Source organism: Schistocerca serialis, chromosome 3 (genome assembly GCF_023864345.2).
Source record: "Schistocerca serialis cubense isolate TAMUIC-IGC-003099 chromosome 3, iqSchSeri2.2, whole genome shotgun sequence".
Taxonomy (NCBI): Eukaryota; Metazoa; Arthropoda; class Insecta; order Orthoptera; family Acrididae; genus Schistocerca; species Schistocerca serialis.
Window position 1 is genome coordinate 717,310,824 of NC_064640.1, and position 27,379 is coordinate 717,338,202.

A 27,379-nucleotide genomic window follows, 5' to 3' on the forward strand; every position below is an offset into this window, starting at 1 on the left:
AACTTTTAACGTTCCATGTTCCCAACCTGAAAGTTCATTTCGGCCTGAATCTCTTCGAAGTAGGTTCCGCCCGGAGATCCGAATGGGAACCTAGTTTACCTCCGGAATATTTTACTTCAAAGGGACCCATGGCCATTAATGTTGCTGATTCTTGATGAATAGATTTGCTAGGAAGAGAAGAAGAAACAGGGATGGTTCATCACGCCATCGCCTGCATGAACACAAGAACTAAACACAAAAAAACAAATAGCAGTAGAAAATGATTACACTACCCATATGGTAGGCAAGTTAAACCAAAAACATGCAAACAGTACAAAAATGAACCCACCACACACACACACACAAATCCTTACCCAGCACAGAACAACAAAAAACACAAACAATGACCACACACAAGCCACAAAAGAGCAACAACACACACACAAAACAAAATGGCACATACTCACCTACAATAACAAGATTGTTCACAGAATAGGCAACATATTAAAGAAACAGGGACACCAAATAGGATACCGGATGGAGAACACAAGACAGAAAAAGACCAGAACACAAGAAACACCCCTGGATAAATTTAACAGGTCAGGAATATATGAACTCACATGCAACACTTGCCAGTCAGTATACATAGGACAAACATGCAGATACTTCAAAACAAGATATTCAGAACATCTCAGAGCTTTAAAAAGCAACAGCTCCCATAGCACATTTGCTGACCACCTTATAGCCAACAACCACCACCCAACCACAATAGAAACAGACTTAGAATGCTAAAACCCAGCCACAGCCTATACAGCAAACTGACCATTGAGGAAAACTTCCATATAAAGAAGGCAATAGTGGAAGGAAAACAGGTCTTAAACGAATACACTACACTCTGCAAGGGCACACTATTTAACACATTAAAAGGAACTTTACAAATGAAAACAGCACAAACAGATAAAGCCTACACACACACACACACACACACACACACACAGACACACACACGTACGAAAAATAAATACACTAAAATCTGCAAAGACGCACCATTTGCACACAAATAGGAATACCATATAAAAGACAACAAGGACAGCTAAGAAACACACACAAAGATAAAATGCAAATAAAATTCAAATTTGGCGCCAAACTCTCTGGAAAACAAATGAACACTGACTGGGCTGGGACACACAACAAAACACAATCACACTGTGTTCTGGTGTAGTGAAAAGCGTTTTACTACGTAATTTGTGAAAAATACTTGCTATAGTTACGTATGCATCACAACATCTCAGCATGATGCGGAGAATGGAAGTGCTTGTCACACGAAAACGTAAGTAAGTACGAAAATAGGCGCGAAAAACTAAATTACACTCTAGAATATAGGTTAACTCTCAGCAAAAAACTTTCTCATCAACATGGTTTGGTTGCAGATGACAAGCTACCTGTAATAATTAACGCAAGAGTGGTCCAGTAAATTCATGCTCACCAAATGTAAAGGTATTTACAAAAAGAAACGATCTGTTGTTTGAACTAAAAATGCACTTAATTTTATAATCATGTAACAAAAATGTTCACATTGCAGAATAAATAAAAACGAAAACCCACAGATGATGGCACAGTGGTGCCGAAACATGTTTGGGTACTGAGAAAAACGGTATTTTGCGTAACAGGCGGACCTCAAATCCCAAAAATGTTAACTGCAAACACGGCCAATACAAGGAGCTGCAAACCAAAGATGGATATGACTTTTTCATTCTACTTTCAATCAATTGGGACTTTTTAAAACAGCTTAGTAATTGGTACTACATTATAAATCTATGTTTAAATAAATTAACAATTACTTTTCTGTTTAAATTTATTGAAGCTCTTCTCCTTTTCCTGTTGGTTTACACCCACCACCGATAATTCTATTTTGGTAATGCTGAGGTGACATGAGGACAAATCATATAAGATACATTTTTTTAATTGTTTAGTGATTTACTCACTTGCTTTTAAACCATATACTGTAACTTATTGGAAGTATTTTCTTAGCAAGAAAAATGTTTCATCATTAATTAATTTTCTTTGAATTTTTTTAGTTAATATAGTTTCATAATATGAATCATCCTTGCAAATACTGTATGTCACACTTTGGAACATTCCACTTGTCACCCAGTATTATCCTGGTCTTGAATGTATCAATCAGCTTCTTCGCCAAGGCCATGACTTCCTAAAATCATGGACTGAAGTGTGATCCATTCTGTGTGAGATTTTGCCAGCCACACCTAGAATAGCTTTTCGTCACCTGGTCTCCGCAATATCCTTGTCAGACCCTATGCTCCTTCTGCACCCATCTCCCTACCCTGTGGCTCCTACTCCTGTGACTGTCCCCGCTGCACGATTTGCCCTATGCACCCTCCTACCACCACCTATTCCCACCATGTAACTGGCAAAAATATACTATCACAGGGCGAGCCACCTGTGAAACAACACATGCCATATACCAGATGTTGTTTAAACACTCTTCAGCCTTATACAGTGGTATGACTACTACCCAGTTATCAGTCAGGATGAATAGACACAGGCAGAGGGTGTATACAGGCAACAAACAATATCCTGTTGCAGAGTGTGCTGTACAACATGACAGTCGTGATCTCTGCGCCTGTTGCACCACACAGGTACCAGTTTCTCAGAACTCCACAGGTGGGAACTAGCAGTACATGTCCTTGGTTGTCGCAACCCACCTGGTCTTAATTTACATTAATTCCTTCCATCTCAGCATTTCTTTCCTGTAACTTGTCCTTTCTTCACTCCATTTTAGTTTTCTACATCTTCCATTTTCTGGCTTGTTTATTTTTTGCTGTCCTGCCTGCCACCTCTGTTACATACAGTGCACTTAGCTTTTCACTTTTGTTAAGGCATGCATGATGTTTTCGTAGTAATCTCTGTCTTGTGTATTACCCTGTCTTCCATCTTTAAGCTCCGAGATTTTCAAATCTTGCCCGTTACAGTCCCCAACAATCAGTCTTTCTTTCTCATCACGTCCTGTAAGTCTACCCTGACCCGAGGTTCTGGGTGACTTTTCTGAACTATACCCGTTTCCCTACATCTCTGCAGTCCTTTTCCTTCACCCCTCTTCCTTCCTCTCCAACTCTTCTGCCATAAAATGGAGCCACTGGCCCCGAAAGCTTGTAAAAGTTAAATCCTGTGTGTGTGTGAGGCAATAACAGAGTTCAGTCAACTGTAATAACCGACTCATAGAGGGATGATCAACAAAAATATAATAAGTTGTCTGGGTAAGAATTTTAACAAGGAAAGCCTGGAAACCTAGATGGAGATGTATCGGGCTTAATGCTTTCATCAGACAAATATGAGGTCACAAGCATTAAGAAATGAGTAATGACTTAATCATGAAAGGATTCCCAGCAAAAAAGTCATCTTGGTAACAATTTTAACAATTACAGTCTGGAAAGCTAGGCAGAGATGTACAGTGCTTGAAACTTTAGCGATATCAGTATGAGGTGACGAGCATTAAGAAACCAATAATTTCAAGCTGGCTGGTTGCAAATTGTGGGTAAAAATGTGACATGATCACGTACCATCTATAAGCAAACAACCACAACACAGTATAAAGATGCCACCAGTTGACGAGCAGGACGGAGTTGATTCAAGAGTTCCTGACAGCAGATGAGTCTTGGGTGACCATCAACTGACAGCAGAGAATTATGCAAGGGAAATACGTGTATTCAGTTAAGCTTGTCCCCTAAGAAAGACTTGCATTCTTGCCTGTACGTATCTGTGGGTAGTTTGTCTATCATGGCTTACTTGTAGCTATGACTATTGTCATTTACAGTGTGATGTATACAGGACCTGAGGGTTCAATTTGAGCAATAAGAAACTGGCTCCCTTTCATGATTCTAGTCTAAGTGATAGGGCAGGCAGGCTATTTGTTCTGGTAATTTGAGTGTCTAGTAAGCCTCATCTATGTTCTCCACTCATTAAAATTGTGACCCAGTGACTGTGCTCTTCAGCATGTTCATGTAAGCTCAGGAAGAAGCAATAAAATCAGACCAAGGTACCAAACCAGAAGCTCATTTCTTCATTTGTACCTCCCTAGCCTTATACCCGAGTTTGTATGCTGTCTCCAACCATAGAGACCTGATAAACTTCAGCTAAACCCTGAACCCTGTTGTCAACTTATTCCTTTGCATGAAGCCTGTAGTGTGCCAAAGCATTGGTGGATCTGAAAAATCCCACACCACTTGCTGTCTAACTGAGGGATTCATGTATGTATGTTGCAACCTCCATCAGGGTACAACACAACAATAATGCTTTAACAATGGCAAATTGATTGAATGTGTCTGCTCAGAACTGAATATGCTGGTCTGCATTGACGGTTTTCATTTGGTTGCTCCCACATACTGGTTTCACTCAAAAGACTGAATGTTTAGTCCAATCAATTCGTAAAGCTACAACCGACTGATTAAATTGTTTTCATTTGTTTGCTCACATAGAGTAGTTTTGCTCAAAATAATGAATGAATAATTCTGCTGACACGTGAAACTACAACCAAATTAGATGACTGTTTTCCAGTAACCAACTGAATCAATTGTTTTTTCATTTGGTTGTTCCTGTCACTAGGTCTTCCAATGCTGCAGTAGTCCAATGTGGTCTGACTACACAAATAAATAAAGTTTATAAAATTTCACTTTTGTTTATAAACTACTCTTTATAGCACAGTCACACCAGTATGTAGTCACACATACAAGTATGGATGTACTACAAGCATTACTCTGAGACAGCAAGAGTCTCAATTAGTTTTTTGACATTTAGCTGGATGGAATGGTTTGTCCTCTTCTATCTTGTCAGCAAGTGATGCATTTTTACTAATGTGACATGCTGTCTCATACAATCGGTGCTTTAATTACTATCAAGAAATTTGTAACTCCATGAATCATGATTTACCAGTCTGTGCGAGTTGACTGAAGCGTCCAATCCCACCCGTCGGCTTTGACCTGTGACATAAGGCTGTTGTTGTGTATGACGTCACGATGGCACGGAATTTAGTTAGTGAGAGAGGCGTGTTTGTAGGTGTCGTTTTGATGCAATCGGTGGTGCTCTCTGGTGGTGTGTTAGGTGATGTTTTTGGTTTAGTTTGCGAGTGTGGCGTCGTGTGAATTTTGGTAAATTGCTTTTTTATGTCTTTGGTAGGTATGGATATGACTGACAGGGTCAACAGTTTTTGGTTGTCAGCTACGATGGGGGACAGTGCGTTGTCTCTAATAAAATTTCTTCAACTATTCGGATTTTTGGATGAAGTCATGAAGTGTTCGGTATGCTGTGAAGAAATGAGGCTTACTTAAAGTTCCGGCGTCTCGGACTAGGAACGGCTGTATGTGGAGATGTTGTAAGGATAACAGGTCAAGGGAAGTGTTCGATCCCAATGTGTGGCTGGGAATGTTGGTTTTGGTATCGGGAGATGTTTTTGAGCTAGATAGGTCAAGGGAAGTGTTAGGTCCTAATTTATGAGATCGGGACCTGCTGTTGAGCTATATAGGTCAAGGGAAGTGTCCGATTCCAGATAATATTGTGTTTAGTGGTATTTGGGGAGTTTTGTGATGTTGGTTTTTTCCTCGTTTTGCGTGGTTTTGTATGGGGGTGGGTGTCTAAATTTGTTTATATTTAGTTTGTCCCCACCCAGAAACCCCCTATTTCCCGCGCCTGTCCCGTTAGTGTCAGACTTTTTGTGGAATGTGTGTATGTTTGCTTTTCGATGTATTTTCGTCCTCATAATGTGTACGTAACTACTTTATATGCGCCATATTGGAATCGTGGTTTATGGTCGTTTCCGCCATATTTGTGACGTCATGGGTCAAAGCAGACGGGCAGGATCAGATGCTTCCATATTTCCGTCTGCGCTTCTTCCTTCAGACCTCCTCTAATGTCTACTGAATTGCTTACTTTCTGTTGAACATCCCAGCTGCGTACTTGAGGTTTCCTACATTTTTAAAATGTTTAGCAGATGCATACTGTGTTTTAGACTCTTTGTTGATGTGATTACTGCCATCTGAATTTTTACAGAATTCTTTCTTATATTTTCGTCTTCATACTTTGTTTCTTCCCCAGACATTATCCTTCTTTATGGTCATCAATGGGATGTTAAAACCTAATCTTCACTTCTTTTTTCTTATTTATATCATCTCCTTGTTTAGCGTTAGCCTTCCTTCTCCTTGAGTGACAGGGAACAATTACTACTATTTCGATCTCCCATTCATTCTTTTGCATTTTATTCTATTCTGCCTGTAAGCAACCAGTCTTAGTACTTGCACTTTTTCCCTTCATATTAATTTCATGTGTCATCTGTTTGTGCCTGTTTCTTCTGTGCTTGTATTACGACAAACTGTTCTAGCTCAGTGACCATATTGTCTTGACATGCAGCGTCAAGTAAATACAGTATATTCCTACATAAATATAGAAGAGAACGTAGCTTACTTGTTTTAACTGTCCAAGTAATTAACAGTGTAAAGTAGAGATAGTGGTTTTAATTGGATAGTTGTTTTATATTGTAAGGCAGAAGATGAAAGAGGTAAAACTTACCCATCAAAGTGCACATGAAAAGGAATTATAAGGTACAGTCTTCCACATTGAATTCAACAATACAGAGTATTCTGGATTGAGTAGTAAAATATGTACATATACTAACAAAATATGTATCCATTGAAAGAACTCTATCTTCTCCAATAAAATGTTGAGCAAAATAAAACTGAGCAAATTCCTCCACTATCACATGAATGATATAAAACAGTGTGTTCCCATCTAGAAATAAACAGTCAACTATGAAAGAGCTTAAAATTGTAGAAAGGTACTTCAAAGAGACCAGGGCATAAATTGTGCAATTGCAGAATTGAGGTTTTACCATATGCTGAACACAGTTATATAAATACAAGTTGAATGGCTTTAGAGGTTTCCCAGAAATCTCTTAAGAGTTCTGCAAATTCCTCCCCCAACTGCAACAGGTTCCTAAGCACAAAGTAAAGGGGAGAATGATACCTAGACTACATTAATAAGATTGTTCCAGTGTTACCGTTGAACACGAACAGGATCGAGATCCATATGGAAGGAGCGAGGATACAAATGCAGGTAAAATCTCCTTGCATTTGTCTAAAAGAGATGTATTGCAACACTCCTGTGGAGAGTGTTTACACCATCCACAAAAAAGGATTAACTTACTTACAAGAGAGCTGTTAAAGGGTTAATAGCTTTACTTTTCTTGTTCTTCTTCTTTTCCCTTTTCACATTTCTTCTACAGGGTCAGTATTTATAAGTGTTTGAGCAATGTTAGTGGTAAGTGTTGGCCAGATGCCCTTCCAAATGCCCCCCCCCCCCCCCCCCAACCAAGATAGAATTGGTGTACCCCACCTATCACCTGCATCTAGATTTATGTTCAAGTGTAAGAATGTTTGCTAAAAGTTTGCATAGCATGTAGCTGAGGCAGAATGTGCGTACCAGACCAGCATTTACCTCGTTGGATGTGGGAAACAGTCTAAAAACCACATCCTGTCTGGCCTACTCAGCAGCCCTCATCATTAATCCACAAGTCAGATTAAATCTGGATCAAGCTCACCACCTCACATCCCAGAAGGGCTGCTTTAATATGCTCAGCTACCTGGTTAGGTAAAACCTTTATTAATAAAGTGATGAACATCATGTCTTACTTGTTCTCCTCATCACAGATTTGCAAACAATTTCACTCATTATACATGTTTATGAGAAGGTAACAGTATGCTCACTGTAGCTTCCTATAAGTTGTTCTGTGGATTGGCCCTATGAAAGTATGTGTCCTCTTCCCTTTTTGTCATCAGCAGGTCATATCAGACTTATGTTTATTTTCATACAACAGGGTGATTATAATTAAAGTTCCAGGTTCAAAATGCCATAAAAAAAGAATAGCTACTCAGAACGATGTCAAATTTGAATGGAATATTATCAAAGAAATGGGAAATTGTTGTGACTCACTGATCTTTCAAAGTGCCACCGCGCAGTTACGCGCGTCCTCTACATGTGGTGCTGTCTGCCAACCATGCAGCAGCAGCGCCACCTAAGCGGCCAACCAGCCAGCGACCGCTAGATTTGGACTCAGTTATGATTTGACTGTTAAAGTTTACACACGTCTTACTCTGTTTACTTGATCTGTGACTTTCATGTATTGCGTCTTCCTTGAAATATATTTGTTCAACTTGAAGTTATTACAATTGGTGATGAGGTAGTGATTTTTCTTTTCCATCATTGATCCACATGTTTCCATGGCTACTTTAGAGCAACTATTGCTAGGTCTTACAGAACAGCAAACGCTTCTCACAAATGCGATTCGTGATTTCGTCGCGGCATCAAATGCGGTGTCTCTCTCGCCGTTGTCTCTACCTACTTTTCCTCCTTACGACGAGACGGCGGCAGACTGGTCTGATTACGAAAAACGTCTTTGACAGCACTTCTTGGCATTTCATGTCGCGGACAAACAAACTTGTAAGTATCTGTTCGTTTAATGGATTTCACTTAAAATGTATCGGTTGTTGTCACAATCGGCTCCTTTGAAAGATCCTGCGTCTTTGTCCTTTGCTGAAATGTGCTCACTTCTGTCCGCCTATTTTCAAAAGCATACGCATGTGGTAGCCTCTCGTGTTGCCTTTTATCGTTGTCAAAAACTACCAAATCAATCCTATCGCACTTGGGTTGCTGAACTTCACGGCCTCAGTAGAAAGTGTCAATTTGTTACTGAATTTCACAAAGAGTCCTACGCCGATTCCATGGCACGGGATGCTATTATCCGATCGGCGCCCGACATAGAAGTTTGGCAACATGCCTTCAGTTGGCAAATCTGACTCTAGATGAAGTCCTATCCATCGCTCAGTCTTTTGAAATTCCTCGCATTGCTGGAGCGCAAATAGAGGCCTGGGGTGACGTCGGGGGAATACAACCTCTGTGCACTGTTGACGAAGCGTGTGGCGTGTCCCCGCCAGCCGACGTGGCCGCAGTACGCTCCCAAGTGCAGCCTCGGCCTAGCCGTAAACAAACCTCTAAGAAACTACAGCAAAACCCACGGCAACTTCCTTCATGTCCGTGGTGTTTTACGAAACATTCACGAGAAGATTGTCCACAATGTTGGGCCGTGTGTCACAAATGCAAAAAAAAGGGGTCATGTGTCATCCGTTTGCAAATGCGACCTTATATATGATGTTCATGAACATGACACTGATTCTGATTCTGTGTTGTCTGTCAATTGTACTTCTTCCCCTTCAGGGAAGTTATTCCTCACTGTCCAAATACTTGGTCAAGATGTTCGCATGCAGGTGGATACTGGTTCTGCTGCCACTATCATCAATTCTCAGACGTATCTTCAGTTGGGTTCTCCAATCCTGTCACCTGTCACTAAGCAATTACGGACTTACAATAAACAGAAGATTTCTCTCTTGGGACAATTTGATGCTGAGGTATCTTACAAATCTGTCGTTCGCACTGTTCCCATATTTGTGGTCGACCATAGTAACACGGAGAATCTTTTTGGTTTCGATGCCTTTCGTGTTTTTGGGTTCTCCATAGATGACTCTGTCAATATCGTCTCTGATGCTATTCCTTATTCTCAACTGGATTCCTTGCTGACGACATTGTCGTCCCTTTTTTGTCCTGGGTTAGGCCATGGAAACGACTTTGAAGCTCATATCACGCTCAAACCCACTGCTCGGCCCAAGTTTTTTCGGGCTTGACCCATTCCTGTGGCCCTTTGTGATCAGGTCAAACGGGAGCTGGATTGTCTCACTGCTTCAGGGGTCTTGCTTCCTGTCACTTCCAGTGAGTGGTCCTCTCCTGTCATTTTTGTTGCTAAGCCAAATGGTGATATTCGTCTCTGTGGCGATTTCAAAGCCACTGTAAATGCTCAATGCCTTATCGACACTTACCCTATGCCTCGACCTGAAGAATTGTTCACTAAACTTGCTGGAGGCCAGTATTTTTCTAAACTTGACCTGTCAGAAGCTTATCATCAACTTCCTCTTGACGCTGCTTCCCGGCAGTTTCTGGTCCTTAACACGCCTTTCGGCCTCTATCAATACCAACGATTGCCATTCGGGGTTGCCAGCACCCCTGCTATCTTTCAGCAATTCTTGGAACAATTATTGCTCACTGTCCCTGGGTGTATAAATTACCAGGACGACATTGTTGTCACTGGCTCCACCACTGACGAACATCTTCAAAATCTCCGTACACTTTTTCATGTCTTAGAGACAGCCGGTCTTAAGTGTAATCTTCAGAAATCAAAAGTTTTCTGCATCTATCACGTACTTGGGGTTTCAACTCTCTCGGGATGGTATTCATCCACTTCAGCAAACTGTCGCTGCGATCGATGCCCTTCCTCGCCCTACATCTGTTAAGGAACTGCAGGCCTTCTTAGGAAAAATAGCATACTATCACAGGTTTTCACCGTCTGCTGCTTCGGTGGCTCAGCCGTTGCATCACCTGTTGCATCTTTCAAAGTGCCGCCACGCAGTTACGCACGTCCTCTACATGCGGCGCTGTCTGCCAGCCATGCAGCAGCAGCGCCACCTAAGCAGCCAACCAGCCAGCAACCGCTAGATTTGGCCTCAGTTATGATTTGACTGTTAAAGTGTACACCCGTCTTACTCTGTTTACTTGATCTGTGACTTTCATGTATTGCGTCTTCCTTGAAATATATTTGTTCAACTTGAAGTTATTACAGAAATGTGATGGAAACAATAAAAATTTATGAAAATTTTCCCACTATATGGTGCTGAAAATGTCATAACGTAAATGGATTCAGCTACAAATTACAGAAGAATTGCAATATGATAGATATGGTGTGAGTTCCACATTAAACCAACTGTACTGTGCAGTGTGACATTTGACAGTAAAACAGTGTAAGTGGTCAAAAGACATCTGTCATATTTTTTCCTTCATTGTCGTATCTGATTTATTTACTTCATTAACAAAATCAAATGAATTTTCCTAATTTTTTTCTCCTCTTTGCAGTCATGTATTAGGATTTGCAGAATACTTATATATTTTTCAACATTTCATTCAATATACCTAGAATGGCGGAAGGGGTCAATTCGAACCCACTGTAATTCCCTTTTTTAATGTATGTAGATCATCCAACAATGGAGTGGCAACAGTCAGCAGTCATGCAGCGCATTTGCTTCTCAGTGTTGCAATTTGGCACATGGAAATTCCAGTCAACCATAATTTATATCTTTTTTGTCCACAAAGCACGTTCTCGAACATCTGTCATCAGCGTAGACTTTCTGATGAACATCTCTTATTTATTTATTTCTTACTTCATTGATCCAACTGTGACAAACTCATGAGGGTATAGAGTGTGTCAGTAAACAATATATACATAGGTAGTATTAAAGCAGTCAATCATACTAAAGTAATGTTCCATGTTTGCATTACACATATGTGGTTAGAATGACAGATTACAGCAAACATTAGACAGAGTAAGTGGAAAACAAAGAAAATTATGAAGTTGAATTGGAAATTGACTTCACTGACGAAGATGATAATTATGTACATGACAGAAGTTTGGATGAAGACACTGTGAATAAGGAGTGATTAGCAGAAGAGGATTCATATGCTGATCTATATCAATCATCACTTCTTTTATTACAGCAGGCACAGCCGTACATGTCTGCAAAGATAACTGCTAGCAATGGAACCATGTGAGGGGTCGTGTTATAACTTCAAGTTGAACAAATATATTTCAAGGACGATGCAATACATGAAAGTCACAGATCAAGTAAACAGAGTAAGACGTGTGTCACTTTAACAGTCAAATCATAAACTGAGTCCGAGTCTAGTGGCCGCTGGCTGGCTGGCCGCTTAGGTGGCACTGCTGCTGCATGGCTGACAGACAGCACCGTGTGTAGAGGAGGTGCGTAACTGCACAGTGGCACTTTGAAAGATCGGCGAGTCACAACACTTTCCCCCCCCCCTTTGAAGTTTTTGCACAGGTCTTGATGGAGGTGGCCCATAGATTGCTAACGTACATAGGTGTTGTTTGACTGGCCGTAAATTCTTGAGAAGGAGGCTTCCCGTACGGACGGAAGTGTCCCCGATGATAACGGGTCGAGATGACAGGAGACGTGGGGGTCGAATCTGCTGGGGCCCCGTGCACCAATCTGCCCATTGCGGCAAGTCCGGTTGTTATAACAGGAGACATGGGTGATGTGTCCGCGTCCGTGGAAGAAGGAGGCGAGTAGTGTTGCTCCGACAGATGATGGTCATCTGGTTCCTGCATGGGCATGTCTCCTGTTGGCGTCAGTTCTTGTGCTGGCACCGATATGATGGTGAGAGGACTGCGTTGTGAGCAATGAGAGATTCCAGGATCCCGAGCGTCAGGTAGAGCCGATGGTGGTGTAGTGGCATCCGGAACAGGCGTCGTCGGCACACGAGGCTGAAGCTGGTCTGAATGACGCACTGCAACACCCGTGTCCGTCTGGAGTTCATACAGGCGTCGGCCACGGTGTCGTAAGATGCGGCCAGGACTCCATTTTTGCCGCTTGCCATATCCCCATACCCATACAAGGTAGCTGGCGGTGAACCGGTCAAGCAAAGGCACCCGCAGACGTGAAGTGGAAGACCGCAGAATATGAAGTAGCGTGCAGGGCTGTCGGCCGTGTAAGAGCGCAGCCGGGCTGTCGTCGCCAATGGGGGTGAAACGGTAAGAAGCCAGAAATTGGAGAAGGGCATCATCAGCAGCAGAAGAAGTCAGGAGTTTCCTCATCTGAGCTTTAAATGTGCGAACAGTCGTTCAGCCTCACTGTTTGACTGTGGATGGAACGGAGGGGCCGTGACATGCATGACGCCATGACGGGCACAAAAATCCGAAAAATCGGAAGAGGCAAATTGTGGACCATTATCAGTGACAAGAGTAGAGGGAAGGCCTTCCAAAGAGAAAATGCGAGCTAGGGCATTGGTGGTTGCTGCGGTGGTAGGCGACGTGCAACAGACAATGAAAGGAAAGTTAGAGTAGGTGTACCTAAAAAAGGTCCCGTGAAGTCAGCATGAATACGCTCCCAGGGCTTCTCAGGCGAAGGCCACAGTGACAAAGATGACTTCAGGGTGGTGGCCTGTGACTCACAAGGGCCACAGGCAGCGACCATGTGTGCAATTTCAGAGTCGATGCTGGGCCAGTACACATGACGGCGCGCCAGAAATTTTCTGTGAGAGACACCCCAGTGCCCTTGGTGAAGGAGGCGCAAGACCAAAGCACGCAAAGACGCAGGTACCACAACACACGGAGAAGCATTTTCGGTGGAAAGGAGGATAACACCATCCCTAGCAGTGAGGCGGTAACGCAAAGTGTAGTAGTTCCGCAAGATCAGAAGTCTTAGCGGATGGACGATCTGGCCAACCCTTCTGAATACAGCGTAAAACCCGGGAGAGGGTAAGGTCAGAACCCGTAGCAGCCACCAGCCGGTCCCCAGTGATGGGGAATCCATCCACAACCCGCTGCTTGGCAACATCCAGGTGGAAACACAAAAGTTTGTCCCTATCAAATGCCAGATAAGGACCCATGGGAAGGCGAGACAGTGCATCAGCATTCGCATGTTGAGCCGTTGACCGGAAATGAATCTCATAATTACAACGAGACAAGTAAAGAGCCTAACGCTGGAGGCGGTGTGCAGCCTTGTCGGGAAGTGATGTTGATGGATGAAACAAGGAAACAAGTGGTTTGTGATCCGTAACAAGATGAAATTTGGATCAATAGAGAAAAACACCAAACTTATGAAGAGCATAAATAATGGCCAAAGCTTCTTTTTCAATTTGAGAATACTTTTGTTGGGCATCCGTGAGCATTTTGGAGGCATAAGCAATGGGTTGTTCAGAACCGTCAGAAAAACAGTGCGCAAGGACTGCACCAACCCCGTATTGAGAGGCGTCCGTGGCAAGAACAAGACGTTGGCCAGGTCGATAAGCAGCCAGGCATGAGGCCTGTTTCAGCATAGTCTTCAATTTCTGGAAAGCCACATCGCATGGCGAGGACCAGTGAAAAGGCATGTTTTTATGCAACAGGCAATGCAATGGCTGAGCCACCGAAGCAGCAGACGGTGAAAACCTGTGATAGTATGCTATTTTTCCTAAGAAGGCCTGCAGTTCCTTAACAGATGTAGGGCGAGGAAGGGCATCGATCGCAGCGACAGTTTGCTGAAGTGGATGAATACCATCCCGAGAGAGTTGAAACGCCAAGTACGTGATAGATGCAGAAAAATTTTGATTTCTGAAGATTACACTTAAGACCGGCTGTCTCTAAGACATGAAAAAGTGTGCGGAGATTTTGAAGATGTTCGTCAGTGGTGGAGCCAGTGACAACAATGTCGTCCTGGTAATTTATACACCCAAGGACAGTGAACAATAATTGTTCCAAGAATCGCTGAAAGAAAGCAGGGGCGCTGGCAACCCCGAATGGCAATCGTTGGTATTGGTAGAGGCCGAAAGGCGTGTTAAGGACCAGAAACTGCCGGAAAGCAGCGTCGAGAGGAAGTTGATGATAAGCTTCTGACAGGTCAAGTTTAGAAAAATACTGGCCTCCAGGAAGTTTAGTGAACAATTCTTCAGGTCGAAGCATTGGGTAAGTGTCGATAAGGCATTGAGCATTTACAGTGGCTTTGAAATTGCCACAGAGACGAAAGTACCAGTTACTGTGAAACTACATTACTTTTTACCAACAGTAGGAAGCGCAGTTTTTTGCTTCATTCAGAAATTGTTCCCTAATGCCACTCTGAGTAAACTTTCCTATGATCAGGTTGTAGATTCTCTAAGTATTATGACCAACAAGTGAATGTAGTGGCAGCTAGGTACCATTCTTTCATTACAAGAAAAGGTCAGAAAAAACTTATCGTCAGTGTGTAACAGATTTGATGGGTATGACGAAGAAATGCAAATTCAAATGTGCTTGTGGTGCTTTATATTCTGATGTTATGTTATGTGATGCGATCGTGTACAATGTAACTGATGTCAGACTTAGAGAACAGATTTTGAAACACTCATATCCATCATTTTAACACATGCAAATACAAGATGAGTATGATTCAGGTATCGTGTTCGCCGATAAATTTGAGCAGCCAGGTTGAGTCGTCCCTTGCTCATGACTGGCTCTTTAGGCAGAAACAGTTCATGTGCACCATGCCATGTAAACAGCTCTCTAAACAGGTTAATAGATCCCCTGTGGGTCTTGGGGTGAGAATAGGCCCGAGGTATTTCTACCTGTCGTAAGAAGTGACTAAAAGGAGTCTCACACTTTTCGGCCCTATGAGTTGAGGTCCCTTTCTATAGTTTGACCAGCCACTTTCAAAATTCTACAAAGTGCAGGCCATATGGGGAATGATGCCTTATGTGGTGCATGAGTTATCCATAGTGCCCTTAGATTCGATCTCCTGAATCTCTTGTCATGGCTTTGCATCTCCACCAGCGATTCAACTATTTGCGTGTGGACACTTTCCGGAGTATGTCATCTTCTTCCATTGTCTCCTGTCCTCTTTCACCCTGTAACAATATTGGATTTCTCTGCACCCAATATCTAGCATGGTAGCCAGTCCATTGTGGTGGGGCTGTCATTTACCCATTTGGTGGTAGCCTTCTGACAACAGAGGGATCACACTGCTGATGCCTGAGCTGTAAACTCCCTATGTATGCTGAGGAGTAGATACCTGCCTTCCTGGGGCATCAGGACTCCCGGCAATGGCCATCATGCCAGTTGGCCTTTGCTGTGGCTGGGTGGTGCCTGTGGGGAGAGCCCCTGATCAGAGTGGGTGGCATCAGGGTGGATGACCCCCAGCGAAGTGGACTAAGTCATTTCTTGCTGGTGACCGTATGGCCCCAGTAGTCTCTGAGAAGGGCAGGATCGAGTACAGTGCCAACAGGTATCACCCTAAACCATTTCCCTCCCTCACTATATCACGGGAAGAATGTAGGGCTACAGAACGGACAGAGCCATATTCGCCTCGGTTTTTAGTCTGGAGCAGAACTGATGGGGACTCCTTTCTACCTATGAAGCCTCAATTTTTCATTGAACACCTTGAGGAGCATCCCCACCCCAATCCCGAGTATTACTCGCCTGTGACATGCTGGGTGATATTCCTGTTTCCATCACTTCCCATAAAAGCCTCAACATGGTCCACGGGATCATTTTCCATTGCGATCTCCTCTTGCAGTCTGACAATGAGTCCACATCAATTTAGAGTGGTGGGGTGTTCATTTCACCTGGCGCATTTACAGGGGATCCAAAGACAACAGGGTTGCTACCGGTGCCTTCATCTTGGCCTTTGAGGGTGATTCATTGCATGAAAAGGTCAAGTTGATGGTTTACTGCTGTGATGTTAAGCCATATGCCCCTCCCCCTGTGCAGTGCTTTAAGTGCTGGAAGTTCAGGCACATGTCTTCCCGCTGCACTTCCAGTGCCACATGTCGAGACTGCGGATGTCCACTGCACCCACGTACTCCATGTGCGCCTCCTCCCACTTTCATCAACTGTGGAGAGCACCACTCTCCCTGCTCACCAGACTGACCAGTACTCCAAAAGGGCTGGAAAATTATGGAGTACAAGACCCTGGACCGGTTGACTTACACAGAGGCTTAACGTAAATTTGAAAGATTACACCCCATTCAGCTGATGTCAACATATGCTGCAGCTACATCACCATTGCTATCCCAAGTGCCAGTGGTTCCTCACTCTGTGCCACAAACAGTGGGCCCTCTAAGCCACCAGAATACATCTGCCCCCTTTGTGGTAGGAGGCAAATCTTCCTCCATTGCTCCCAAAGCACCTACTTCGGGATCAAGGCCCCCCTGAACGCAGGGGATATTGGTCTCTTCCCGCCTGCCAGAGAAGCAACAGCCTCCTTCGGCTCCTCTTGTGTTGTGCAGAAGGGGTCCCTTGGGGCCCTCTCTCCCAAGGTCTCCAATTGTGCCACGACGGACACTCGCCAGTGGCTCAAGGAGCCAAAAGCTGCTGAATGAAGAGCTTCATGGTCTTCCTCCGTGCCTAAAGCTGCTTTGGAGAAAGCTTTCCAGCAAACTCCTAAAGGGAAGCGAGACAGCAAGCAAACTAAGAAGAAGTTTGCTAAGAAACAGGACTCTCTGGTGGCCGCAGCACCACCACTCCCTACCAATTCTGCATCTGAGGGTGCAGTGGAGATCTTAGCATCCCCTGTGGACCTGGATCTCACTGACACCTCATCCACCATCACAATGGCTACAAATACACAATTGGTGGCAGTAGGTGACCCTGAGACATAACCTGCCTCCTTGCACTCTTCATGCCTTCCCAGCCTGACTATAAAATCATCTTTCATTGGAATTGCAGCGGTTTCTTCCACCACCTGGCTGAGCTACAGCAACTCTTAAGCTTTACATCTGCTTTCTGCAATGCCCCCCAGGAAATCTGGTCCCCAGCATTACAAGAACCATAGCGACTATAACAGAGTGTCAGGTGGAGTTCGTGTCTATGTCCTGAACTCAATATGCAGTGAACTTGTGCCACTTCAAATCCTTCCTGAAGCTGTGGCTGTCAGGATAAGGATGACGCAGGAAATGACTGTCTGAGACGTATACCTTCCTCCATATGGTGCAGTACCCCTAAATGCATTGGCTGCACTGATTCATCAAGTCCCTAAGCCTTTCCTACTTTTGGGAGATTTTAACACTCATAACCCCTTGTGGGGTGGCACCGTGCTTGCTGGTCAAGGCAGAGATGTCGAAAATTTACTGTCACAACTCGACCTCTGCCTTTTAAATACAGGTGCCCCCACACATTTCAGTGTGGCACATGGCACATATTCGGCCGTTGATATCTCAGTTTGCAGTCCTGGCCTTCTCCCATCTATCCACTGGAGAGCACATGACGAGCTGTGTTGTAGTGACCACTTCCCCATCTTCCTGTCACTGCTCCAGCGTCAGGCCCACAGATGACTGCACAGATGGCCTTTAAACAAGGCAGACTGGGATGCTTTCACCTGTGCTGTCACCGCTGAATCTCCCCCACATGGTAACATCAATGTGGTGGTTGAGCAGGTAACTACAATGATCATTTCTGCGGCGGAAAACGTGATCCCTCGTTCTTCAGGGTGCCCCCGGCAAAAGACAGTCCATTGGTGGTCACCGGAAGTCGCTGAGGCAATTAAGGAGCATCAGAGAGCTCTACAGAGGCATAAGTGACACCATTCCCTGGAGCACATCATAGACTTTAAACAGCTTCGGTCCCACATTTGCCAGCTTATCAAAAGACAGAAACAGGAGTGTCACCTTCCCAAGTCTGGGAAAAGATCAAACGAGTTTTTGGGTACCAGACCCAAACAGGTGTTCCCAGTGTCAACATAAATGGCATGTTATCTACCAACATAAACGCGATTGCTGAGCACTTTGCTGAGCGCTGTGCTCGTGCCTCTGCGTTGGAGAATTACACCCTCCCCCCTCCCCAGCCTTTTGCACTCTCAAACTATGGATGGAAGGGAAAGTCCTCTTGTTCACTACACGCCACAGTGAACCCAATAATGCCCCATTTACAGAGTGGGAGCTCCTCAGTGCCCTTGCACATTCCCCTGACACAGTTCCTGGGCCAGATCAGATCCACAGTCAGATGATTAAACATCTCTCATCTGACTACAAGCGACATCTTGTGATCTTCAACTGGATCTGGTGCGATGGTATCTTTCCCTTGCACTGACGGGAGAGCACCATAATACCAGTCCCCGAACCCGGCCAAAACCTGCTTGATTTGGACTGCTATCAGCCCATCAGCCTCACCAATGTTCTTTGTAAGCTGTTGGAATGTATGGTGTGTCGATGGTTGGTTTGGGTCCTGGAGTCACGTGGCCTACTGGCTTCATGCCAGGGCTGTTTCCGCCTGGGTCGCTGTACCACTGATAATCTTGTGTCCCTCGAGTCCGCCATCCGAACAGCCTTCCCCAGACGCCAGTACCTTGTTACCGTCATTTTTGATTTACGAAAAGCATATGACACCACCTGGCGACATCATATCCTTGCCACATTATGCGAGTGGTGTCTCCGGTGCCCGCTTCCGTTTTTTATCCAGAATTTCCTGTCGCTTCGTACTTTCCGTGTCCAAGTTGGCGCCTCCCATAGTCCCCCCCCCTCCCCCCCCCCCATATCCTGGAGAATGGGGTCCTGCAGGTCTCTGTATTGAGTATATCTCTATTTTTAGTGGCCATTAACAGTCTAGCAGCAGCTGTAGGGCCATCCGTCTCACCCCCCCCCCCCCCCCCCGGTATGCAGACGACTTCTGCATTTCGTACTGCTCCATCCGGTACTGGTGTTGCTGAGAGGTGCCTACAGGGACCCATTTACAAGGCACAGTCATGGACTCTAGCCCATGGCTTCCAGTTTTCAGCCACAAAGTCATGTTTTATGCACTTCTGTCGGCATTGTATCTTTCATCCGGAACCAGAACTCTACCTTACTGATGATTCCCTCACTGTAGTGGAGACATATCAATTTTTAGGACTGGTTTTTGACGCCTAATTAACTTGGATTCCTCTCCTTCGCCAGCTTAAGCGGAAGTGCTGGCAGCACCTCCGCTGCCTGAGGAACACCAACTGCGGTGCAAACCACTGTATGCTGCTGCAGCTCTGAGAGCCCTTGTTCAATTCTGCCTTGACTATGGGAGTCTGGTTTATGATTTGGCGGCGCCCTCAGCATTGTGTATACTCGAGCCAGTGCACCACTGTGGCGTTCGACTAGTGGTGGGAGCTTTTAGGACGAGTCTGGTGACCAGCGTCCTGGCAGAGGCTGGTGTCCCTCTATTGCAGGTCAGGCATGCCCAACTGCTCGCCAGTTACGTTGCACACGTTTGTAGTTCTCCTGCTCAACCAAATTACCATCGCCTTTTCCCACAAATGGTGGTTCATCTCCCACATCGGCAGCCCAGGTCAGGGCTTACAATTGCAGTTCGCGTCCAATCCCTTCTGTCTGAACTGGAGTCCTTGCCTTTACCACCTATACCCAAGATCCATTCACATACATCTCCATGGTTTACACCCAGGCCGCAGCTTTGCCTGGACCTTTCGCACGGCCCATAGGACTCAGTTCACCCCGCAGATCTCCGCTGTCATTTCCTCTCGATTCTTGACATGTACCGAGGCAATGAAGGGGTTTACACCGATGGCTTGATGGCTGATGGTCACGTCGGCTTTGCATATGTCCATGGAGGACATATTCAACAGCATTCCTTGCCAAATGGCTGCAGTGTTTTCACTACAGAGCTGATGGCTATATCTCGTGTTCCTGAGCACATCTGTTCAGGCCCTGGGGAGTCATTTCTTCTGTGTACTGACCCCTTGAGCAGCCTACAAGCTATCGACCAGTGCTAACCTCATCATCCTCTGGCAGCAACCATGCAGGAGTCCATTTATGCCCTGGAACAGTCCGGTCGTTCAGTGGCGTTTGTGTGGACCCCAGGACATGTCGGAATCGCAGGCAATGAACTTGCTGACAGGCTGGCCAAACAGGCTACACGGAAACCACTTATGGAGATTGGCATTCCAATTACTGACCTGCGTTTGTTTTTGTGCCACCAGGTTTTCCGGCTTTGGGAGACGGAATGGCATAGTCTTAGTAGCCACATCAAACTGTGTGTCATTAAGGAGACTACGAATGTGTGGCAGTCCTCCATGCGGGCCTATCACAGGGACTCTGTGGTTCTATGCTGGCTCCACATGGGCCATGCTTGTGCACAACTACCTCCTGCACCGTGAAGGCCTGCCTCAGTGTCAGTGCGGCACCCGGTTGACAGTGGCCCATATTCTGGTGCACTGTTCCACTTTGACTGCCCTGTGACGAAATCTTCGGTTACCGGACTCGTTGCCACTTATTTTATCTGACAATGCCTTATCGGGTGATTTAATTATACTTTTTATACCTGAGGGTGGGTTTTATCATTTGATCTAAGTTTTAGCGCATGTCCTTTGTCCCTCTGTGTCCTCCACCCTAGTGCTCTTAGGGTGGAGGTTTTAATGTGCTGCAGAGTGGCTGGCATCTCGTAATCTGCTTTGTCGTTTTAATATCTTCTACCTATTTATTGTGTTTCTGTGGTTTTCTTGTCCCCTTTTGTCCATTTAAGTGTTTGTCGCCCTTTGTTCATCCTTGTGGTTTTCCCTTTCTCTTCGTTTTGTGTTGTCAGTCTCGCTTGTTTTATTCTCATTCTTGTGGCATTGTTTTATTTGGAACAAGGGATCAATGACCTAGCAGTTTCGTCCTTCCCCTCTCTTTTAAACTAACCAACCAACCTGGCAAATAGAATTAAGTCATACCTTCGGTGCTATTCGTGGCACAAATGCCAAGACTGCCCACCCAGACAAGCACAGTGTTGCACTTGGAGCAAGGAAGGTCACGTACAATCCGTATGTTTGCAACGGAACAAACAAAAGAATTCTGCCCACTCACGTAATCAATGCAGTGTATTCAAAGCCTGCTGCAGTCATTAGCAAAACTAGCAAGCAAACACTTTCTTCAGTGCTATGCCAGTCCAACAAACTTTTTGTTCAATTGCATATAAGTGGGAAGCATGTGAAATTTCAGTTGGACATGAGTGCCTCTGTTGCATTGCTGAATCGTGACACATATGAACTGTTAGGCTCCCCACACCTTTCTAAAAGTAGCACACACCTCACAGCTTATAATAGACAAGTCATCCCTGTTCTCAGAAAATGTACTTTGCCTGCCATGTATCACTTGTGTACGCAAACTATGACTTTCATGTGCTACAATCATGCGATTGTGAGAACATATTTGGCCTTGATTTATTTTATTTTTTTGGTGTTAACATTCAGGAAACACTGTTGTCAATGACTGCATTCAGTGCCAAAGACAGTGTAGGTAGCTTGCTGAAAAAATTCCCTGAACTTTTTCTGAAGCTTTATTCAAGGCTAACTATTTTGTTATTTTATTGCACATATTACTATGAAAGACAATGCTCAGCCGAAATTTTGCTGGGCAGAACTGTTCCCATTGCATTATGGGACAAAGTGTCCACTGAACTTAAAGAATTGCAAGATAGTGGAGCTATTGCGCCCATACAAGCTAGTCAATGGGCAAGTCCACTGGTTTTGCTCCCCAAACCTTCAGCTCACATTCGCCTCTGTGTTGACTTTAAATCTACAGTCATCCTACAAACCGTGATTGATAATTATCCATTGCCACCCCAGAGGATCTCACGAATGGATTAGGCACTGGTCATTACTTTTCAAAAATTGATTTGTGCGATGCCTATCTTCAAATACTAGTAGACGAAGCATCTCAAAACATGTGTCGTGAACATTCATTTGGGCTTGTTTAAATATTTGCATTTGCCTTTTGGCAGTGCTTCTGCACCCACCATTTTCCAACAGTATTTGGAACAGCTGACTGCTCAAGTACCAAACTGTTCAAACTATTTGGATGATACTGTTGTAGCAGGTCATACACCTGAAGAACACACTGAAAATTTGTGTAGTTTGTTTCGTGTGTTATCTGATGCAGGACTAGAATGTACACTGGACAAGTGTGACAATTTTAAACCTGAGTTGCTGTATATTGGTCATGTCATAAACAGTCAAGGTGTACATCCTCTTTAGTCACATTTGTTAGCCATACAGGACCTGCCAGTTCCTCACAACGTCACAGAATTGCAGTCAGTCTTAGGGAAAATGAACTATTATGTTCAGTTCATATCAAATGCTACACAAATCGCAGCTCCATTGCATCAATTTCATCGTAAGAACATCCCCTTTGTTTGGATAGATGAGCGCCAAGAAACTTTTAAAAAATATAAAGATGTATTTCTCAGTGATCACTGCTTGGTACACTTTTATCTTGACCTACCTGTTGTGTTGCAAGTTGACGCTTCCGCTTATGGAAATGGTGCTGTGCTATGGAAATGGTGCAGTGCTTTTGCACAGATTTGGTGATAAAGACAGGCATATTGCTTTTGCATCAAAAGTGCTGTCCAGATCTCAGTGTAACTATTCACAAATAGAGAAAGATTGGCTATTGTGTATGGTGTCACCAAATTCCACCACTATTTGTATGGCAGAAAATTCTACTTAGTAAATGGATCACAAGCCACTGCAGTCCTCGTTTTATCCAATGAAGCTGGTTCCTGTACAAACTGTCCAAAAATTGTAAAGATGGCCTTTGTTGTTGTCTCAATAACAATATGAGAGAGTGTATCGTCCAACAGCTCAACATGGTAATGCAAATGCACTTTCACGTCTTCTGATTGACCCTGATACAGACTTTGATGCTTCTGCTGCATCTTGTTGTCACATCAATGCTCACAATTCTGAATTGCTTCAGTCATTTCCTCTGAATTATAGGAAAATTCCTCAGGCCATGGAAGCTCATTCAAATTTGAACATTTTGCTAAAATACACTCCTGGAAATTGAAATAAGAACACCGTGAATTCATTGTCCCAGGAAGGGGAAACTTTATTGACACATTCCTGGGGTCAGATACATCACATGATCACACTGACAGAACCACAGGCACATAGACACAGGCAACAGAGCATGCACAATGTCGGCACTAGTACAGTGTATATCCACCTTTCGCGGCAATGCAGGCTGCTATTCTCCCATGGAGACGATCGTAGAGATGCTGGATGTAGTCCTGTGGAACGGCTTGTCATGCCATTTCCACCTGGCGCCTCAGTTGGACCAGCGTTCATGCTGGACGTGCAGACCGCGTGAGACGACGCTTCATCCAGTCCCAAACATGCTCAATGGGGGACAGATCCGGAGATCTTGCTGGCCAGGGTAGTTGACTTACACCTTCTAGAGTACGTTGGGTGGCACGGGATACATGCGGACGTGCATTGTCCTGTTGGAACAGCAAGTTCCCTTGCCGGTCTAGGAATGGTAGAACGATGGGTTCGATGACGGTTTGGATGTACCGTGCACTATTCAGTGTCCCCTCGACGATCACCAGTGGTGTACGGCCAGTGTAGGAGATCGCTCCCCACACCATGATGCCGGGTGTTGGCCCTGTGTGCCTCGGTCGTATGCAGTCCTGATTGTGGCGCTCACCTGCACGGCGCCAAACACGCATACGACCATCATTGGCACCAAGGCAGAAGCGACTCTCATTGCTGAAGACGACACGTCTCCATTCGTCCCTCCATTCACGCCTGTCGCGACACCACTGGAGGCGGGCTGCTTAATGTTGGGGCGTGAGCGGAAGACGGCCTAACGGTGTGCGGGACCGTAGCCCAGCTTCATGGAGACGGTTGCGAATGGTCCTCGCCGATACCCCAGGAGCAACAGTGTCCCTAATTTGCTGGGAAGTGGCGGTGCGGTCCCCTACGGCACTGCGTAGGATCCTACGGTCTTGGCGTGCATCCGTGCGTCGCTGCGGTCCGGTCCCAGGTCGACGGACACGTGCACCTTCCGCCGACCACTGGCGACAACATCGATGTACTGTGGAGACCTCACGCCCCACGTGTTGAGCAATTCGGCGGTACGTCCACCCGGCCTCCCGCATGCCCACTATACGCCCTCGCTCAAAGTCCGTCAACTGCACATACGGTTCACGTCCACGCTGTCGCGGCATGCTACCAGTGTTAAAGACTGCGATGGAGCTCCGTATGCCACGGCAAACTGGCTGACACTGACGGCGGCGGTGCACAAATGCTGCGCAGCTAGCGCCATTCGACGGCCAACACCTCGGTTCCTGGTGTGTCCGCTGTGCCGTGCGTGTGATCATTGCTTGTACAGCCCTCTCGCAGTGTCCGGAGCAAGTATGGTGGGTCTGACACACCGGTGTCAATGTGTTCTTTTTTCCATTTCCAGGAGTGTATATTCGCACACCATGGCCTGACTCATTGCAGTAGCGCGCTGATACTTTGCATGTCGGCATAGCCTCGCTATACAGAAAGGAGTGATTCTTGTTCAAAATGACAGTGGACAGTCACATGTGGTGATCCCCAAAGCTTTGCAAAAAGAAGTATTGCAGTTACTTCACCAAGGACACTGGGGGATTGTTTGTATGAAACAGTTAGTATGTCGACACTGCACTTGGCTGGGTATGGACACCCGAATAGAACAGATTATGTCACAGTGCCATGCATGTGTTGAAAATCAGTTTGCTCAGCCACAAATGTTTTCTGCTTGGCCTAAGTCACAATCATCATGGCAATGTGTGCACATAGACTTTGCGGGATCTTTTTGGAACACTCGTTGGTTGATTGGGTTGACTTTTATAGCAAGTTTCCTTTTGCTGTGCCAGTGAACTCAACTACGTCACATAGCACTTTTTAGGTGTTGTCCTCAATTGTTTCCTTTGAAGATTTGCCTAAACTCATAGTGTTGGACAATGGTTCTCAGTTCACATCAAATGAATTTGAATCATTCTGTGAATACAGAATGAATGGCATACAGCACCTAACTAGTGCACCATTCCATCCACAGTCGAACTGTGAAGTGGAACATTTTATCAGAATTAAAAGAAGGCTGGAAGTATCGCTTCGAACTGCATGATTTTGTGTTTTACGGGGTTTTTAGCAGCAGCAGATGGTGGGTGCAAGGCGAGATCCTTTGTCGAATTGGCCTATGCATGTATCTCATTTCAGGCCCAGACGGATTGCAGCACCGACATCACAATAAAATTCGCCACTGCCATGTGCATAGTTATCCTTCTGTATCTCTTCCCCCAGATTCACAGATCCCGAGGACAGTGTGGCCACAGCAGTTGCCAGAAGGTGTCATCACAACACCACAGGACAACCTCATCCAGATGGAGCCTTTGCCGCCTCTGCCTGCTCTCGTCCTACCAATGGAGCTGGACCCACAAATGCCGCAGTAGCCAACGCCTTCTACATTGTGGTATGGGCCTCAGGAGGTGGACATGTACCCTTCTGGATGTCTTCCGGGGGACATTTCCACCAGTGCACAGGCCAGATAGTGGGGTATGACTGGAAGTCTCACGTCCCCTGCAGCCACAGCTTCCAGTCCATTAGTGTGTCCACCCTGCTGCCTCCCCCACTGTTTTCGTGCTCCATATACAGTGACAGTCCATCACCTTGGTGGGGAGCAATGTAACGGCATAAAGTCAAGCACCAGCATGCTATTTGGGAATGATAGAAAAGAGGTGGCTGTGAGAAGACGTCAGCCAGTCGCACGCTGACTGACCCTTCTCCAGGATGACTACAAGACAACAGCAGGCCCTATGTGAAGAGGACATAAGTGCCGTGACTGACTGGTGATGCTCCAGTTGAATAGCCACTTCACGACCAGCAGCTGGATAGAAGTGTCAGTGCTCATTACTTTGCTTGTACACTCTATGTAACACAGACATGGGAACTGTTATACTGAAGAAATTGCTTATTTTGTATGTCACTCTTTGCTTGTGACACATCTGTGTAATTGTCAGATTTAAGTATTGTCTTTTAATTTTTTGTAATAAAACTCATTAATATGATTTGTTTGAACTGTTTTTCTAGTGAACTGAGTAGGATTCCTGGACTTCACATATTTGATGACAAACTTAGAGACATAATGAAATTTGCCAGTGATGGTACAGGTAACAGGACCTCCACAACCCATCTCCTCAGAAAAATACAGTCCTATGTAAACAATGCTATCAACCTGCACCATACTGTTCACTTTGCAGAATAAAGAGATGCCGGCTGATGTGGGAGCAGATTTTCCACTGACCATATTCCGCAGTTCTGTGTACTGACACGTCCTTAGAAGTGGAAATGGGCTTCATCTGTCCACAGAATGTTCCATAGTCATTCATTGTCCACTTCCATGCAAGTAAGAAATTCTAGAACAAACATTTGTCTTACTGCCAGGTCAGTATGAAACAACTCCTGAACATGAGTAATTTTGTATAGCAATGCAGGAAGTATCGAAGAATTTCATGCACCATGCTCAAAGGCATGTCCAGAGTTTGGGCAATTCCCTGTGCACTGCATATTTTCACACCACTTCTCGACCCCTCCTGCAATGTTGTGGCCACACCTTCTACTGATGTTGGATCAATTGTTTTCCTCCCTGTTGCAAACTGCAGTTCAAGCAAACCTATCTTTATGAATTTGGCAATCATATTCTCCACATCCTTGGCAGACATTGGACCTGCACCTTTTTTTCATACCCTTGAGTGCCTGAAGTTTCTGCAGAACTACTGGTGTATGGTCAGTCACAAAAGAGCTTTACCAGCAGCAAACGACCCTGCATTGAGAGTCATGCAGAGCATCTCAGATACGAACTGGGGAACAGCTGTATACCTCCCATCTTTTATTTTGCATATTCTGCTGCTTACTGTGACACACAGTGGTAAAATTTTCGTTCAGATTTTTTTTTTCCATAACATTTCATCCTCCTTTAATAATATTCCGTTCAAATTTGACGTCTTTCCAAG

At 44.9% G+C, this 27,379-nt stretch overlaps 1 long non-coding RNA gene across 1 annotated transcript; it reads left to right on the top strand.

The window, feature by feature from the left end:
- The first annotated feature begins 1,177 nt into the window (after positions 1 to 1,177).
- LOC126470584 (uncharacterized) lies at positions 1,178 to 26,370 on the top strand. The gene is made up of 3 exons (XR_007586252.1): positions 1,178 to 1,309; positions 1,410 to 1,476; positions 25,671 to 26,370. It is a non-coding gene; the product is annotated as an uncharacterized LOC126470584 (long non-coding RNA).
- Positions 26,371 to 27,379: the final 1,009 nt, after the last annotated feature.